A 17,688-nucleotide genomic window follows, 5' to 3' on the forward strand; every position below is an offset into this window, starting at 1 on the left:
GACCTGCAGGTATCAGGCTGTGATGTTCTCCTTTATAGTGGACAGAAATTTTTGGAGTGGCACAAATAATTTGTGTGGCATCTTATTGAATGCAGAACAGCTGATTGTTATGTAAATAGTTTGAAATGGTTATTAAAAAAGGGGGTAAAAGATAAATGGCTGCAAATAACTTTGTTGTTTGCCAAACTTGTACATAGGATTTTAAAATTGACGATTTATATTTGCATTTAAAGTTATGAAATATGATTCATTAAACATGTTTTTGGTTGTTACAGTAAAAAAAATATACCCTTTTCTACTCGGATTTTATGTTTTTTAGTCTGATTTTAGATCAATTGTGTTAATACAGTATGTCAACATGAAAACATAACTGTAAATTCAGACACGTGAGGTTGTGCTGAAAAGAATGATACCAAACAAGACAAAGTAAATAGTTTTTAAAGGTGAAATGTGGAGGAAACATCAAAAGTTGTTAAAAATGGCCAATTATACCCTGGACCCCAGAGGGTTAAATAATTTTTTAAGTAACGCAATAGTTACTTTTCAAGTAATTAATTACTTTTAGAATCTTGTAACAAAGTCACTAACTCAGTTACTTTTTTGAAGAAGTAACTAGTAACTATAATTAATTACTTTTTCAAAGTAACTTGCCCAACACTGCTTATAAGCCTGTTTTTAAGTTATATTTGACTTTATGCTTTTATTTATAGTTTCTGGGATGCTTCGAACTCAAATTGCACTGCTGAGAACAGTTTATTTTGATGCACATGCTGTTTTCTTTTTGCAAATTTGCATTATAATATTTATTTTCAGTTTTATAAAGCTATGAAGACACTCAAAAATAAATTTCCTGTGGTTGGAAACTATTTTGTGCAACTTTTTTGTATTTGCAGTTTTGAGGGATAAACCTCTTAAATTTCTCTAACTAGAAATATATGAAAAAAAAAAAAGATTTTCCATTTTTCCATTTTTTTTTTCAATTTATGTAGTTACTATGGACTTACTGCATACATATTATTAAAATTTGGGATATAACGGTTGTATTGATGTATAGCAACTTGAAATGCTCCCAAAAATGGCACTACCGCATGTAATAACATAAAGATAGGCTCTGGCAGACTTGGCTCTATGGAAAGTCTGTCTTAAAGGGTTAAGTCAAGTTTTACTTGGGGGATCAAATAAGTGTTTCACTGAAATACAAATGAATACAAATTAGAGACTGTGCATTTCCTAGTAGGTGAATAAATTTACAAATTCAGCAGCGGATCAAATAATTATTTCCCTCACTGTATATACTGGAGATGATGACATATTAGGTTGAGGTACATTACTGAGAAGATTTTTGGAGGAAGACTGGTGCAGTGAAACACTAATTACTTGTTCCAGGTTGTTTGGTAATCCCATGTTTGTGGTCGAGGGGCACTGCCCCCTTCTAGCTGAAGATTAACTATTGATGTTGATTTAATTTTAGGTCATGTAGCAGTTATTGGAAGACTGATGATGGTGTTCCAGTAACACAGTCGTTATCATTACTGGCAAAACTCAGTTATGGGGCGTGTTTTTGCTGCCCCACATGTGTTGTTGTTTTGTTTTGTTTTGTGTACTTTGGCGTTTTTCCAATTCTTCATTACATATTTAATGGTGACCTAAATTTTGGCCACCATGAAGTTATCTACACTGAATAAAATCCAAACAAATGCAAATGGAGAGCATAACATCACATTTTTAAGGGGGTGATGATGAAAGTGAAAATCAAAAGAACTGGTATTCACAATAAATCTTTTTTAAAAACATGCCAGTAATTTCTGCATGTGTGATGATGGTTGCACAACTTATATACATATATTTATCATTATAGTAAGAAGACAGATAACGTTATTTATTCTAATAAAAGTTATTGTAGAAAGTCAAATTGTGAAACTTAAAGAAGGCTTGAAAATGAAGTATTGTTGACTGAATTAAAAATTAAAAATTTACATTAAAAATAACAACTCAAACAATATTGTTTACTTGTAAAACTAGAATGAATGTTTTGTTTCTTTGAACTGATAACACAGGATAAGGAGGTACTGATGCTTCATTTAAACTGGGATTTAACATTTAACATGGAGTCTCAAGCTTTCAGAAGGTGTTTAATTTAATTGAAATTAACATTCTAAAAATATGCAAACTAACTCAAACTGATAATAATTAAACTAAAAGTAAAAAGACATAACATGAGCAAACCAACTCTATGAAGTAACGAAACTACACTGAACTGAAAAGAAAATACAACGGAAAAACAATTAAAAATATAAAACTGTTATCGCGCGGATCCAGCTTTTTGCTAATTAAATGTTTAATACTAAGTACTAAGAAACTTAAATGAAAGCAAAAGGAAGACACAGAAGCTCACATGATGTCTAAAGAGGTCAGAGTTTAGCTGTTCTTTCCTACACTCAGTGTGACTGGCAGATGATTAAGTAGGTCAAGAAGCCAGTCGTTCCTCCAGGTTCTCTCCTTACTCTCCTATTTACGTTGCTATATAGCTGGAAAATATTTGAGAATTAAACAACACATTGTGCAGACAAAAATATCTTAAGATAGGCAACACATAACTCGGGATGATGTACTGTGATTTTTCTGATACAACAATTTTGATTGACTTCATAAACATGAATTTTGATCTCTTGCTCTTTTGCTGTCCTTGTAATGAAAATAATTAACTAACACTTGCCTTGCCCTATTTGTGTTCCTGCCATGTTAAAAGGAGCCCAACAACATACTAGGAGATATCTCGATGACGAACTGCTCGTAATAGTCTCTTACCATGGACCTGTACTCAGCAGCTTTAATCCTGGGAGCCTTGATCTGCACAGGTAAGTTACACTTGCATCTGTAAATAATAATTATGAATACATTCCTACTTGCCTGAGTGGTAATAAGTGGCAATGGTTGGCTTCACTGTGACAGCACCTTGCCAACTTTCAAATTCTTTCAAAGCTATTTTGCTTTTGAATCATGCAAGAGAAAAGTATGCATGCACCAAAAACAGTTTTTGTTCATTTTGATATTGAGACACAGACTGAAAGCAGAAGCAAAGTCAGGCTTAAATCTGTTGATTTTCCGAGCTTTTTTTCCCTACATAAATGATTTCATTATTTTTTTTTATTTTGTTGTATTTAAAAGATGAACACTGACAAACCTCTTACAGCACAAGATAATGATGCCCCAAGACAAGTGTGACTGGTTTTTTTTTTGTTTTTTTTTTTGGTTTAATGTTTGTTTGTTTTCTTTGTTTGTTCTGGCTAGTACGTATCATCTAAAACAGACAAACAAGCCCTTCAGTTTGCTTAATATTACCATTTACACTTCAGCTGGTTTTAACAAATGGAACATGGAAAATTTGTGGTCATCTGTCACTACCATCTTCTTGTGGCTCACTGAATTGCAACTTAGTCGTGATTTAGATATTTTGTGCTGTTCTTTTCAGGATTTTTAAATGTTAAACATATGAAACAGGTGAAACATTCAAGAGCTAAATCAATGCACAATGACTGCTCAATGCTTAATTTATGATAGAGTGGTTGAGTCAGGTGTTTGCTTTTTTTTGCCTGTCCCGTTAGGTTCTTTAGCGATCAAAATTGATGTCTGAAGAAAAACAAAGGTACCCAATGGATTTACTTTACCAAGTGGATCATCACGGCCTTGCGGTATTAGTCCATTTGATCGACCTTTGTTGTTATTATTTATTTATTTTATTTTCAGTTGCTACAGACGGGACAGGCATGGCTGGGGGATAGGAAAGAGAGAAGGAAGGAGAGGAAGGAAAAGAAAAACAGAGGGGAAAAGGGACCGTGAGAAAGAGCACTTAAAAAGAAAAAGTCAGGTGTTTGCTTTTGCACTGGAGACTGGTTTTGAACTCCACGTGGTTGACCATATGCATGTGTTCAATGATAATTTGTTGAAAAGTGGGCTGGGAAAGGGGAGTGGAACAACAGCTGCACTGTATGTATGTATTATTACATGTATGCATTATTGTAGGGTCTACCTTACAATATAAAGCACATTGAGATGACTGTTGTTGTGATTTGGCGCTCTATAAATAAAACTGATTTGATTTGATTCACCACAAAGTATGAAAAACATAAATTAAAAAAAAAAACATGATGAGAAACAGAGATTCTGACAGCAGTGGTCACTTTTCAGTATTCACCCTGACAGCGCTTTATATGTTATAACCTCAATTTTAATAGCAGCTGGCTGAAGAACAAACACCAGAGCAGTTGTTTGTGACAGCTGTAAACAGCTGCAACATGTAGACGATGGATTTAAAAGTAAAAAAAAAATAAAAAATCCTCTGGTGTAAAATGCAGTTTATTTAGCTTCCTCAAAAAGACCACAGTCAGATAAAACAAGTAGAAGCAACAGCAAAGTGATCCCGGGGGTTTAAGCATGAAGCACATGCACCCACAGCAAAGACAGAAAAACACAAAGAAACAGAAACAAGCATGAAACAATGAAAGGGGGAGAGACCTTCTGGGCCCTCACTTGCATTTTTAAATTTTGAATGACCTGTTAGTAACTGTGTTCTTTATCATGCTGAGACTCTGCTATGGTTACTCTGCTGATAAAATTTTCATTTTATTACTTTTTTTTAAATTTAACTATTTCCCACAGTGAGTGAAAAGAAAGTTTTTTTTGCATGTGATTGCAGTTGGTGGTGCTGAGGTGAAGGGGTACTTAAAAACTGACGGGGTATGGATCTCCTCACAGAACAGGAAACAGTATTCAGTTAACACTTTGGCTGAATGTGCCACCAAATGTAAGAATGAAACATCCTTCAGTTGCAAGTAAGGTCACATCTGGCACTAACTATTTTCACTCTGGGGATCAGAACTTATATCACACTCAGAAACACATATTTGTTTGTTTCCACAGGTCTTTTATGCATGCTCAAAAGGACCAAGAGTGTTGGACAGCAGGTGCAAACTCTAAAACAGGGAGTATCATGCGCAGAAGCAGCACAGCTTTATATGAAAGAAATGGTAATGAACCTAAGTTTCCCCAAATAAATATTATAAAACTAACACCTCTTTTTTCATAATGTCCTTTTCTTTGTCTAAAGTGAATATTCTGCTTTGGAGTTAACTTTAGCTAATGCATAATGATGACGTCTGGAGTGTTTTTGCAAACAAAGTAAAGACAGACAGCAAGTTAAACACTGGTGCTGTGGTTCAGTTTGGTTGAATACAACATCACAGTAATGGGATCAGGTCAATTACTCATTCAAGACAATGACTGAAAAATATGAATATGTTAGAAAGAAGTTGCTTATCCTTGCTCTATATTTTGTTTCTTTCTTTCTTTTCATTTCTAGAATATCTTCTGGAGTGTGTAAATGGGAAAGGAATAGATTACAGAGGAACAAAGTCCATTACAAGATCAGGAAAGGTCTGTCAGAGATGGGATTCAGACTACCCGCATGATGTACTGTATGTAATCACAGGCTTTTGTTTGATTTTATATCATTCCTTCATATCGTTATAATCTTTTTTAAATTTTTCTGAATTTTTCTGCTGCAGCTTTGCACCAGACAACAACCAAGATCTGGAGTCCAACCCTGATGAGTTAAGTGATGGACCCTGGTGTTACACCACTGACCCCAACACCCGCTGGGAGTACTGTGACATACCCAGCTGCACTGGTAGCATTCATAAATCCTTTATCCTTTACTTAATTTTGTTTTATTTCATTTTTATTTAGTCCTAAATTCATGTCTAATTATCCTCTGGCAACTCTTTCACTTTCCACCATCCTCATTTGCTGTCTAAAACATTTAAAGTGGCTAATCAGTAAAATGTAGACACTATACAGTATTCTGAAAATGTTTTGGTTCTGGAACAACATTAGCTATTTTGCATGTCATGACATATCAGAGACATCAGTGTCTTTTCATAGAGGACTGTATGTATGGACTCCCAGGAACCTCACAGCCATGGCTAGCATCCCAGCAGGTAAGTGCAAAATCTTTATGAGATATATTGAGCCTGTTCTGGATCTTCAAGACATTTTCCAGAAGTTAAGCTAAAGTGTAAATACTTCTTGTGATATTCTTGGTTAGACTCTTAGAAATGATCAGGAAGGAAGGATGTGGATACGTGTTGAACTGTAAACAGCAGAACATAAAAACCTCAAACTCTTTTTCCCTTACTTGTGTACATGTTTTCTTGTTATAGGCTGGTCAACCATGAACTAGCCCTGTAACAGGCACTTTTGTATTTTTACCACTGGGGGGCAACAATTTACTCTATTAAACTTCTGTTTATGGTTATTTACAGTTTTAATTATCTTGAGGTGAACTACTGCAGAAACTCAGAGAACCCCGACCATGGTGCTACACCACCAGCCCATCCAAACGATGGGAGTACTGCTCCAAACCGCGCTGCAGTAAGTCACTTTGTTCTTCATTCTGATGCTTGGTATGAGCATTACAAGGTTGTCTAGTCCATGTGTACATGCCTAAATGAGCTGAGTTGCTGCCATGTGATTTGCTCATCTTATTAGCTTTTTGTCTTAATGAACGGTCGAACAGGCCTAACCTATACAGTGTATATCCGTTTGCTTTTTTTTTTTTACCCATAAATCTTTGTGTTGACATGAAGAGAGAAAGTGCTCTCTAGGGGGCGTGAGCGTTCATCCAAAATGGCCTAAGGCTGATGTGTGTTTATTCCTCCCTAAGTATCGTCGGTGAAGTTTGCCATGAACGTCAGATTTTCCTGCGCATTTTCATATCTCTGCATCACAATCTGTGGAATCGACAAGACTTTTTTCCTAAAAATATTAATTTCAATTTCAAAACATTATTTTAGATATAAAATGCCAAATTATTGTACTAAAAACATTTGAATGTTTAATATAGGGTTGAGAGTTGGGAGTTCGCCTTGTAATCGGAAGGTTGCCGGTTCGACAGTCGTTGTGTCCTTGGGCAAGACACTTCACCCGTTGCCTACTGGTGGTGGTCAGAGGGCCCGGTGGCGCCAGTGTTCGGCAGCCTCGCCTCTGTCAGTGCGCCCCAGGGTGGCTGTGGCTGCAATGTAGCTGCCATCACCAGTGTGTGAATGACTGGATGTGTAAAGCGCTTTGGGGTCCTTAGGGACTAGTAAAGCGCTATACAAATACAGGCCATTTACCATATTAAAGGTCAATTAAATTAAACTGAATATAGTTAACATATATATATATATATATATATATATATATATATATATATATATATATATATATATATATATATATAATTCCTTTTTATGGTAAAACCTGGTAAAATGGTAAGGGTAAAATCTGCAGCTTATAGCCAATATACAAGAACCAAGTTAAATGAATATCACCATCTTCCAGCACCTGCTACCTTTGAAAGGCATAAGTAAAAGGAAGTGTAACAATAAGCAATATATTTTATAGCATCTTTGAAACAAAGTTTACAAAATCCTATCCTATCCTTTCTTCCTTCTCTCACCCCAACCGGTCCCTGAGCCTGGTTCTGCCGGAGATTTCTTCCTGTTAAAAGGGAGTTTTTCCTTCCCACTGTCACCAAAGTCCTTGCTCATAGTGGGTCATTTGGGTTTTCCTCTGTATTTATTATTGTAGTGTCTACCTTACAATATGAAGCGCCTTGAGGCGACTGTTGTTGTGATTTGGTGCTATATAAATAAAACTGAATTGAATTGAATTGAACAAAATGTTTGCAATAGGGTTTAATGGTCCATAAATATACATCCTTATATGTTTTATATAATATAATATATATATGTTTGACTTGTTTTTTCTATTTTCTATCATATCTTATGTCCTCAGCTACTGAGCCTCCCACCTTCATCCTAGAGATGGATTGCATCACTGATATAGGTGTAGCGTACCGGGGAACAATTGCTGTAACTGTGACTGGCAAAACGTGCCAGAGATGGTCAGCTCAGACACCACATAAACACCACCAAATCCCAGAAAACTGCCCTTACAAGTAAGAGTCGTAACCAAAAATCAGTGTCCACTCTCTGTGATATTAATGTTGTGAAGAAAATATTAGTGGGACTTTTCAATTTGTAGGTTTGATTAATAGTTTTCAGCTGCAACATGGTAATCACAGGAGAAAAACAAAGATATGATAATAAACTACAAGATTTAGAAACTTTTTGCCCATAATGAACTCTGTCTATAGTGTTTAAGCCATTAGAAAGCAATGTCAAAGCAAAATCCCTGTAAGAGTTTGACTTCAGCAACGTGAAGAATCGCTAAGAGTTATCTCTTGTTAAATGGTCGAACTAAAATAATCCATGAGTTCTTGTTTCAGGGTCTATCCAGTTTATACAGGAGAAGATGCATTTGTAAAGCCCCTTTTCACCATGTAGTCAACATTTTGGGGAAGTAATTTGTACAACTTAATTTCAATTTAAATAATCCATCAAGTTATTGTAGATTACTAAAACTTCATTAACATGCCTGCATTAAGTTTGTTTTCATGGCCTCATTGCTGTGTTTTTCCGTGCTCATCTTTGTCAGAGGTCTGGATGCTAACTACTGCCGTAACCCTGACAATAAGTTGTTCCCCTGATGCTACACAACTGACCCTGACACTGATTGGGAGTTTTGCAACGTGCCACTGTGTGGGGAAGCACCTACTCCAGGTATAATATCAGTCAGCTTATCTCCTCTTTCTTTTTCACACAAAAATGCATCCAGGATTTTTTTTTCTTTCCTTATCTCCAGCTGCAGATCCTCCAGTGACCCCTGCAGATGAGGAAGATTGCTTTGAGGGGAACGGTTCCAGTTATCGGAGTATAACATCAGAGACCATCAGTGCTCCATGGTTCCTCACAGACATAGCACAACTTCAGTGGTCTATCCTAATGCGTAAGCATCACACGTTTAAGATACAGCAGGCTCATATACAACCACAAGAGCTTAGTGGTTTTAAAGATGAGACAGGTTTTACCCACTAGATGGGCTGTCACTTTTGAGAAACTTTGTGCTTCATTAGCTGGGACCACAACTTCGGAACGATGAGTGATGAGGAAGTATGAACTGGTGCTGTGGTTTGGGAAAGGCCTCGAAGGGGACTGGCGACGGCTCCCGGGCTGGGAAGATCCCCATGTACTAACAAGAAGTGAAGGAAGGAAGGGAGGAGGAGAAGAGGAGAAAAGAGGGAAAATGGGAGGAAAGGGTGGGGCATGGAAATGAGAACAGCGGGTATTGGAGAAGGGGGCATTTATAGTCTGAGGTCGTAAGGGGCGTGAACGAGGTGTGGTCCCGCTCCTGAAATTCAGATGATATCTCCACAGAATGATAGATGTACATCTTAACTTGTTATACCAGAAATTAATATTACATAAAAAAAAACTGTTTAGTAGGTGGATGTTCTGAAGTATCAGGTCTTTTTTTGCAACAGGGACCTCAGAGAGAATCTAAAAAAACATACTAGAAGACAACCTTAGAATAATAGCCACCAATGATTCCATGATCCCATTCTGCTTTTTAAATATCTTAGGAACCACAGCCAGCAGTCTGAGAGTGAAGTGGTCTGTTGGGGTGATAGAACTAAAGAAGTTACTGAGATGAAAGGTGAAACATCTACAAGAAAAACTTAAAAGAAGTCCAGTCGCACCATCAAATATTCTCAAGAGAATGAATAGCTGTTCCATAAAAGGACGAATATTGCATTGTTCCTTCTGCATCTGATGTTTGACAAATGGATGAATTCCCCTTTCCAGTACCCTGGCATAGATTTGGCCTGGGAGGCCCAGGAGTGGGATCTCCCTGTAGTTGGTTAGTTTCAGTTCCTGAAAGCAGACATTTTATCAGGCATTTGGGTTCTTTGTACTGTTTTTTTGTTTTGTTTTGGCTATTTACTTTGTTTTCTGTGTTATTTTATGTTATTTGTGTTAATGCTTTCAGGAACAGAATTTTTTGATTGCGCCAATGGTTCAAGAGTTATGGTAATTTGACCTAAAAGTTTGACTGACAAACGATGGAATGGGGTTTTAACAGGTTAATTATCCCAGTTATCTTGCTCCAGGTGATGAGCGAGTCATCACCCTTGTTTCCAGACTCTGCATCCTCTACAGAAAGCTTATCAGTGGGATTCCAAAGGTACTTGAAGTATTCCTTCCAGGACCCTATTATATCCTCAGTTGAAGTCAGCTAGCACCTTACCTGCAACTTATAAATAGAACACCACTTTCCCTGCCTGAGTTGCTTTGCTTGACGGTTTGCCAGGATCACTACGAGGCAGACTGAAAGTCTTTTCCCATTGTTTAACCAAACTTACACCCAAGATTTTGCTTAAACTCCCCCCAGAGCTGTGCTCCACTCAGCCCGCAAACTAACCAACCGTGATAGAACTCAGCTTTATGGCTCCATTCACCTCCGATGTCCAATCGGGGACTTCCACCACGACAAGCACCAACCATATCGTAGCCAAAGCTCCTTAGAGCACCCTCAGCAATGGAGGTGCAAAATATGGTCCTCAATAATGATGGTGTGATGAAGCTCTATGAATGTGTTGAATCTTTCCGGCATCTTCCCCAAAAGGCAGATCACAGGATGCCCTGTTTAACAGCTCATTTGGAAGTAATGTCATCTGCTGGTCATTCGATGTACAGCAGGCCTGCTGTGATAATACATGTGGGCTACATACCAGTGGATATGCAAACGTAATTATGTATCAATTACAGAATACCCCAGTGAGGTCCTATATAATATAAATATATACACACATACACACACACCCCTAATTAACCATCCTCTCTGAGACTGATTTAAGATCTTTGTTATTATTGGGCAATAGTATGTCAATTTATTTGCATTTTTGGTAGCTTCATAATGTCCTTAAAATCTCCATTCATGCTCTAGATGATCCTCAGAATCACCTCAGATCCAGGTCGTGCAAAAAACGTATTTCCAGTTTGATTCTGTAAATCAAAGAAACAATGAACAAAGAGATGATAGATAAATGAATAAATTGAGTTACGTCGTAAAATAAAAGAATCTGATTTGGTCTATCCAACAATTTTTCTTGTGGCTTACAAGGCTGTAAAATCTTCTCTTTTATTAATTAACACCAATCCAAACTAACTTTCGTGCTTCACTCTTTTTGTAAGAATTCATGATAATAATAATGATTACTTTGCAGTTGAACTGAATTGTGGAACACCAGCTATCAAACCAAAACGCTGTCTTCGTAGTATGGTGGTCAGTGGCTGTGTGTCAAAGCCTCACTCGTGGCCCTGGCAAACTACCCTCCAGACCAAGTGAGTATATACAGGGAGTGCAGAATTATTAGGCAAATGAGTATTTTGTCCACATCATCCTCTTCATGCATGTTGTCTTACTCCAAGCTGTATAGGCTCGAAAGCCTACTACCAATTAAGCATATTAGGTGATGTGCAACTCTGTAATGAGAAGGGGTGTGGTCTAATGACATCAACACCCTATATCAGGTGTGCATAATTATTAGGCAACGTCCTTTCCTTTGGCAAAACGGGTCAAAAGAAGGACTTGACAGGCTCAGAAAAGTCAAAAATAGTGAGATATCTTGCAGAGGGATGCAGCAGTCTCAAAATTGCAAAGCTTCTGAAAGCGTGATCATCGAACAATCAAGCGTTTCATTCAAAATAGTCAACAGGGTCACAAGAAGTGTGTGGAAAAACCAAGGTGCAAAATAACTGCCCATGAACTGAGAAAAGTCAAGCGTGCAGCTGCCAAGATGCCACTTGCCACCAGTTTGGCCATATTTCAGAGCTGCAACATCACTGGAGTGCCCAAGAGCACAAGGTGTGCAATACTCAGAGACATGGCCAAGGTAAGAAAGGCTGAAAGACGACCACCACTGAACAAGACACACAAGCTGAAACGTCAAGACTGGGCCAAGAAATATCTCAAGACTGATTTGTCTAAGGTTTTATGGACTGATGAAATGAGAGTGAGTCTTGATGGGCCAGATGGATGGGCCCGTGGCTGGATTGGTAAAGGGCAGAGAGCTCCAGTCCGACTCAGACGCCAGCAAGGTGGAGGTGGAGTACTGGTTTGGGCTGGTATCATCAAAGATGAGCTTGTGGGGCCTTTTCGGGTTGAGGATGGAGTCAAGCTCAACTCCCAGTCCTACTGCCAGTTTCTGGAAGACACCTTCTTCAAGCAGTGGTACAGGAAGAAGTCTGCATCCTTCAAGAAAAACATGATTTTCATGCAGGACAATGCTCCATCACACGCGTCCAAGTACTCCACAGCATGGCTGGCAAGAAAGGGTATAAAAGAAGAAAAACTAATGACATGGCCACCTTGTTCACCTGATCTGAACCCCATTGAGAACCTGTGGTCCATCATCAAATGTGAGATTTACAAGGAGGGAAAACAGTACACCTCTCTGAACAGTGTCTGGGAGGCTGTGGTTGCTGCTGCACGCAATGTTGATGGTGAACAGATCAAAACACTGACAGAATCCATGGATGGCAGGCTTTTGAGTGTCCTTGCAAAGAAAGGTGGCTATGTTGGTCGCTGATTTGTTTTTGTTTTGTTTTTGAATGTCAGAAATGTATATTTGTGAATGTGGAGATGTTATATTGGTTTCACTGGTAAAAATAAATAATTGAAATGGGTATATATTTGTTTTTTGTTAAGTTGCCTAATAATTATGCACAGTAATAGTCACCTGCACACACAGATATCCCCCTAAAATAGCTAAAACTAAAAACAAACTAAAAACTACTTCCAAAAACATTCAGCTTTGATATTAATGAGTTTTTTGGGTTCATTGAGAATATGGTTGTTGTTCAATAATAACATTATTCCTCAAAAATACAACTTGCCTAATAATTCTGCACTCCTTGTATGTTCAAAGACAACTTCCATTTGTAAAGGACTTTCAATTTCCTCAACAAATGTGCAGATATTGAGAAATAAAATACTGTAACATGTCACTGCTGATATACAGTTAATTTAAGTATTTTATTTAAGTGTTTATAGCATTTACATTCAAACCTATTTACATGTCAATTGTCTGATTTTTCTTTATTTGTCAATTCACTTTTTGCCGTTTTTCCCTTTTGTATATGCTGCACATCTTCTGAAATAAATCTGTTTCTCTTTCTACCAGTGAAAGAATCGACTGTGGAGGAACTCTGATCCACCCTCAGTGGGTCTTAACTTCTGCTTTGTGCTTGAGGTTAGAATAAAGTCATCGTTAACACCTGAAAATCAAATTCTGCAATTACTCAAAAATTGATTAATTACTCCCTTTGTTTCTACTTATTATGCACTGCAGCTCCAGTCAGCCTTCAGCCTTGAGGGTAGTGCTGGGTATGCACTCACTTAGAGCCACTGTGCCATCGAGACAAGTGAGGATGCTTGAGAAAATCATGAGTGGACCAGATGGATCGAATATTGCTCTGCTCAAACTAGCAACGTCTGTATGGGCCTAATTTTCCTAGGTGAAATCAGATTACACACACACAACATTGATTTTTTTTTGTGTGTGTGTGTGTTTTCAGACCTGCGGTGATAAACAACCAAGTGCAGCCGGCTTGTCTGCCAAAAAAGGACTATATAGTGGAACAATGCGTTATGTTACTGGATGGGGTAGGACTCAAGGTACATTTGTGTGTGCTCTTGTGCGTCTTTGTGAAAATAATTTACATTTCAGAGTGAGAAGAAAAAAATCTGACTTTTTAGATATACAGTCAGGGGAAAATGATTTGAACCCCAGCCTATTTGGACTGGACTGGTTCCACACCGTTCTCATTATCCTTGAAACTCCATGAGGTGAGATCTTGCGTGGAGATCCAGACCGAGGGAGATAGGCAGTTATTTTATGGTTCTTCCATTTGCAAATAATCGCACCAACTGTTGTCGCCTTCTCATTCACCTGCTTGGCGATGGTCTTCTAGCCCATCTTTCACTTAACATTGCAACAGTTTAATCAGCTTAATCATTTGCAGAACATTTTTTTGTTAAACAGGTCTTATTTTCCGACAAAATGCACTTTTGAGAGGCTCAAAAAAGACCAGTATGCATTAGATATAAAACACAAAGAGCTGATAACAGCATTATTCATTACCCAAACAATTCCCACAGTAAAGATATCACAATACATTTTATCAAGATGATGAGGAGAATAATTGCAGAGGGGTGTGTCGACAGGTATTCGAGGTGGACGCGTCCTGGAAGAAACTGGTTTCCCTGTGATCGACAACAAAATCTGTAATCGCAACACTGATATAGTTGCAGACCACGAAATATGTCCTGGAAATACAGAGGGAGGAAAAGCAAGCTGCCAGGTATGACAAAGTGAAAGATATAAAAACTGGGCAAAGTTCTATAAAACTGTTTGTGCACTGTTGTCTGCCTCAGTGTGTACTCTGTTTTGATAACAGTATTGCCTCAGTTTAGTGACCTGATATTTTTAATAGTTTTCTAGAAAATAGATTTTTTTATTTGATACAGCTGTGACATTGACCAATATAAAAACTTAATCTATTTACAACATATGAGAGCAAATTCATAATGCCCAATCTGTTGGATTTTGAGGAATAACTTTCAATAATCAGGCGTGAAATTAATACCAAGTTAAAAGTTCATTGAAGAGGTTGTTTTATTAAAAAAACTGCAGTGCAGCAAAATAAAGGTACAAATGTAACAGGATTTACATTTTTGATATTTTACTATATATACACCAGTTTTTGAAAAAAAAAAAAAAATCCTCAGTGGTGAAAATTAACTCAGTTGTCTCAAATATTACATTTCAGTCAAAATTCAAGGTATATACTTTATTTCATTTCATTTATAACTTGTGACTGTCTAACAGACAAATATTAATATACAGTGACCACTGGCTGAAAGCTTTAGTTATATTTATGGAAAATATCCCAAAAATAAACTGAAAAGATTAGATCCTTGTACGTTTCAGATAAAATGGGAGTCAAACTGATGCAGTAAATATTCTTTTATTGGAGAGAAAACTGTGCAGTATAATTTACTTAAGATGTTGAAGATATCAGAATATTAAACAGGCTATTGTTTGGATAAGAGGCTGTAACAGGAGAGAGATGATACAGAAACATGACATTCTTATAAAATCAGCTTCGTCAGAAACTAACCAAAGCACATGTTTGAAATGTTTGAAATAAAAATAAACTGAACTGAACATATGACCCGAGCCACATGAAGTGGCGATATCACTAACGTCACGTAACTTAGCTGAAGGTTAGCTAAATTTAGCTTTTTAAGACTTTTCACTATGCTAACATTTGTTCCGCTCAATATATTTATTGAGATAAAAACTCGGTACTTACTTTTAAAAGTTTGTTTCCACTTCGCTTTGACCGTCTGCCATTTTTTACACAAAGTTTCCTTCAACCTTTGACTTGCAAAGAGTCCTGGGATATGGTCAGCCACGAAGGATACACCCAACTCGTCCTTCAAATCTGGAGAAAAGGTAGGGCCCCATTTGGAGGAGGCTTCGAATTTTGACAGCCTTCGTTGCGTCGCTGTGACATAATTGGCCTACAAATGCGGACTCTGAAGGATGCTGCCCCTGAATTTGGACACAGCCTATGTCTGTCTTTGTATCACACTCGCTCCCTCACTCTTTCGTGTCCCCGCTGTCAGGTCATCTGTTGTGTTCACACCCTGTTTCCAGGTATCCACCCATCCATACCAGGATTTCATGTTTATGTTTAGTTTTTCCACTTAGGTTTGTTTTGCACCTTTCTAACAGCCACAATGAACAGCTCCCTTTTCGTTAAAATCTAGTTATGTTCCACGCTTCATTTTGTCTGCGTTTGGGTCCGCTCTCCTCTCTCCACACGCAGACTCTGACACTTTCTTAGCTTGCTTTTAGCATCAGTTACCCTAAACACCATCAAAAAGATCTGTGTGAGTAAAATAGTAAAGTATCCACTATCTAATATCTATTTTGTGTTTCCTGCCTGTAGGGTGACAGAGGTGGTCCTCTGGTTTGTTATGAGCAAAACAGATTTGTCCTTCAGGGTGTCACAACATGGGCTGAGGGATGTACGTTGGGCCATTCTCCTCTGCCAAAACCTTTGCTGCAATCTTCTGCCATCTTCCCCCCTCCATATCTGACAGAGAATGCTGACTGTTGTGTTGAGCTTCTTTGTTCAATGTGTTTAATGTAGAGTCCACAAATCAAAATTAACCCACTACTTTCTGTAAGATGTAGATATCTACTCCTCTCTGTCCTGTAGCTCTGTTAAATGTGAGCACTGTTTGTAGTCAGCCCTGGAACTGTCATTAAAAAACGTGATGACTGATTTTGAGTTATGTACAATTCCAGTGACTTCGGGTGGATGAAAACTGAATTTCACTTACTTTCGATGTCCAAAGTTAATAATATTTTGTATGAATGGCATAGTCTATTCTTTACTGTAACACCATATAACACCACCTGGCGTTATTTTAGTATTAATAAAAATGTATTCAAAACAGTCATTGTTTCACTTTGGAGCAATCACTACTCAATGCCAGAAATGTGTACTTGATTAGACCTTTCACTCTTCTATCCATAGTACTGGGGACCTTGGCAATTGTGTAGTGGAGTGTAGTATTAGTAATTTGTGTTGTTTCACAGTTGCATTTGGAGACTTAAGGTCACCTAATGCTTGCATACCAACCTTTGTGGTTCTCTCTGTCCACAGGTTTCATCAAAATGTCAACAAGATCTGAGGGTTAGTTTGTTAGTTTACTATTATTACAAAACAGTATCAAGGTCTTGTATGAGTTGCATTCCAGTGCAGGTACAAACGCTATACATGTTCATTTACACTGGAGGACTAAAAAACCAGGAACCGAGGAGACCAGATGCTAGGACACAGAGCCATTGCTAGGGGGTCTCCCAAAGTTCATTCTGTTCATCTGATAACTTGGTCCAGACGGACAGAATAAACTTTTGGAGATTTACTTACCTGGATGATTGAGCATGCATCAAGACATAGCTAGGAGGTGTGCAATATGAATAAAAAAAGAATGCTTGGACACTGCTAGCATAATGGACAGGTTTTTGACAGGGCTCCCACACAAACGCAAAGCAGAAGATGAAGCATCGCCAAATATGTTTCCAAACCAACTTCCTTCCAAGCCAAAGACTAGAAAATATAATGAAGCGTATCTTGCACAACGGTGAGGCCAAGGTAGGCATCCCCAACAGAATTTGTTTCGTGTTGGGAGCACGCACAGTTGCTTCACAGTCCTGGGTCTCTTTGTTGTAGTTTTTATTTCATGATGCCCCAAATGTTTTCAACTGCTAAAAGCACTGCACTGGAGTCAGGCCAGTTCAGCAACTGGACTTTTCTACTCGACGGCTATGCTGTTGGAACAGCTGCAGTATGCTGCTTAGCACTGTCTCTCAGAAAAATGCAAGGCCAAGGTATGTTGCTGTAAAATCAGTATAAACCTTTCATCACTGATGGTGCTTTTCCAGATGTGCATACTCATAAGCACAGATGCACCTCCATACGATCAGAGATGCAGACTTTTGAAATCAGCACCAGTACCAAGCCAGATGGTCCGTCTCTGCTTAACTTCAGATGAAACAGCATCCATGTTTTCCACTGTGCCTGAGTGGATTTTAATGAGCTTTGACCCAGAGAATTCAATTCAATTCAGTTTTATTTCTATAATACCAAATTACAACAATAGTTT

General features: G+C 37.9%; 1 pseudogene; it reads left to right on the top strand.

Annotated features, from left to right (window-relative positions):
- Positions 1 to 2,809: 2,809 nt before the first annotated feature.
- LOC146372073 (plasminogen-like) lies at positions 2,810 to 17,577 on the top strand (annotated as a pseudogene).
- Positions 17,578 to 17,688: the final 111 nt, after the last annotated feature.

This window comes from Perissodus microlepis, chromosome 15 (genome assembly GCF_051167445.1).
Source record: "Perissodus microlepis isolate ML-2025 ecotype Zambia chromosome 15, ASM5116744v1, whole genome shotgun sequence".
Lineage (NCBI taxonomy): Eukaryota > Metazoa > Chordata > Actinopteri > Cichliformes > Cichlidae > Perissodus > Perissodus microlepis.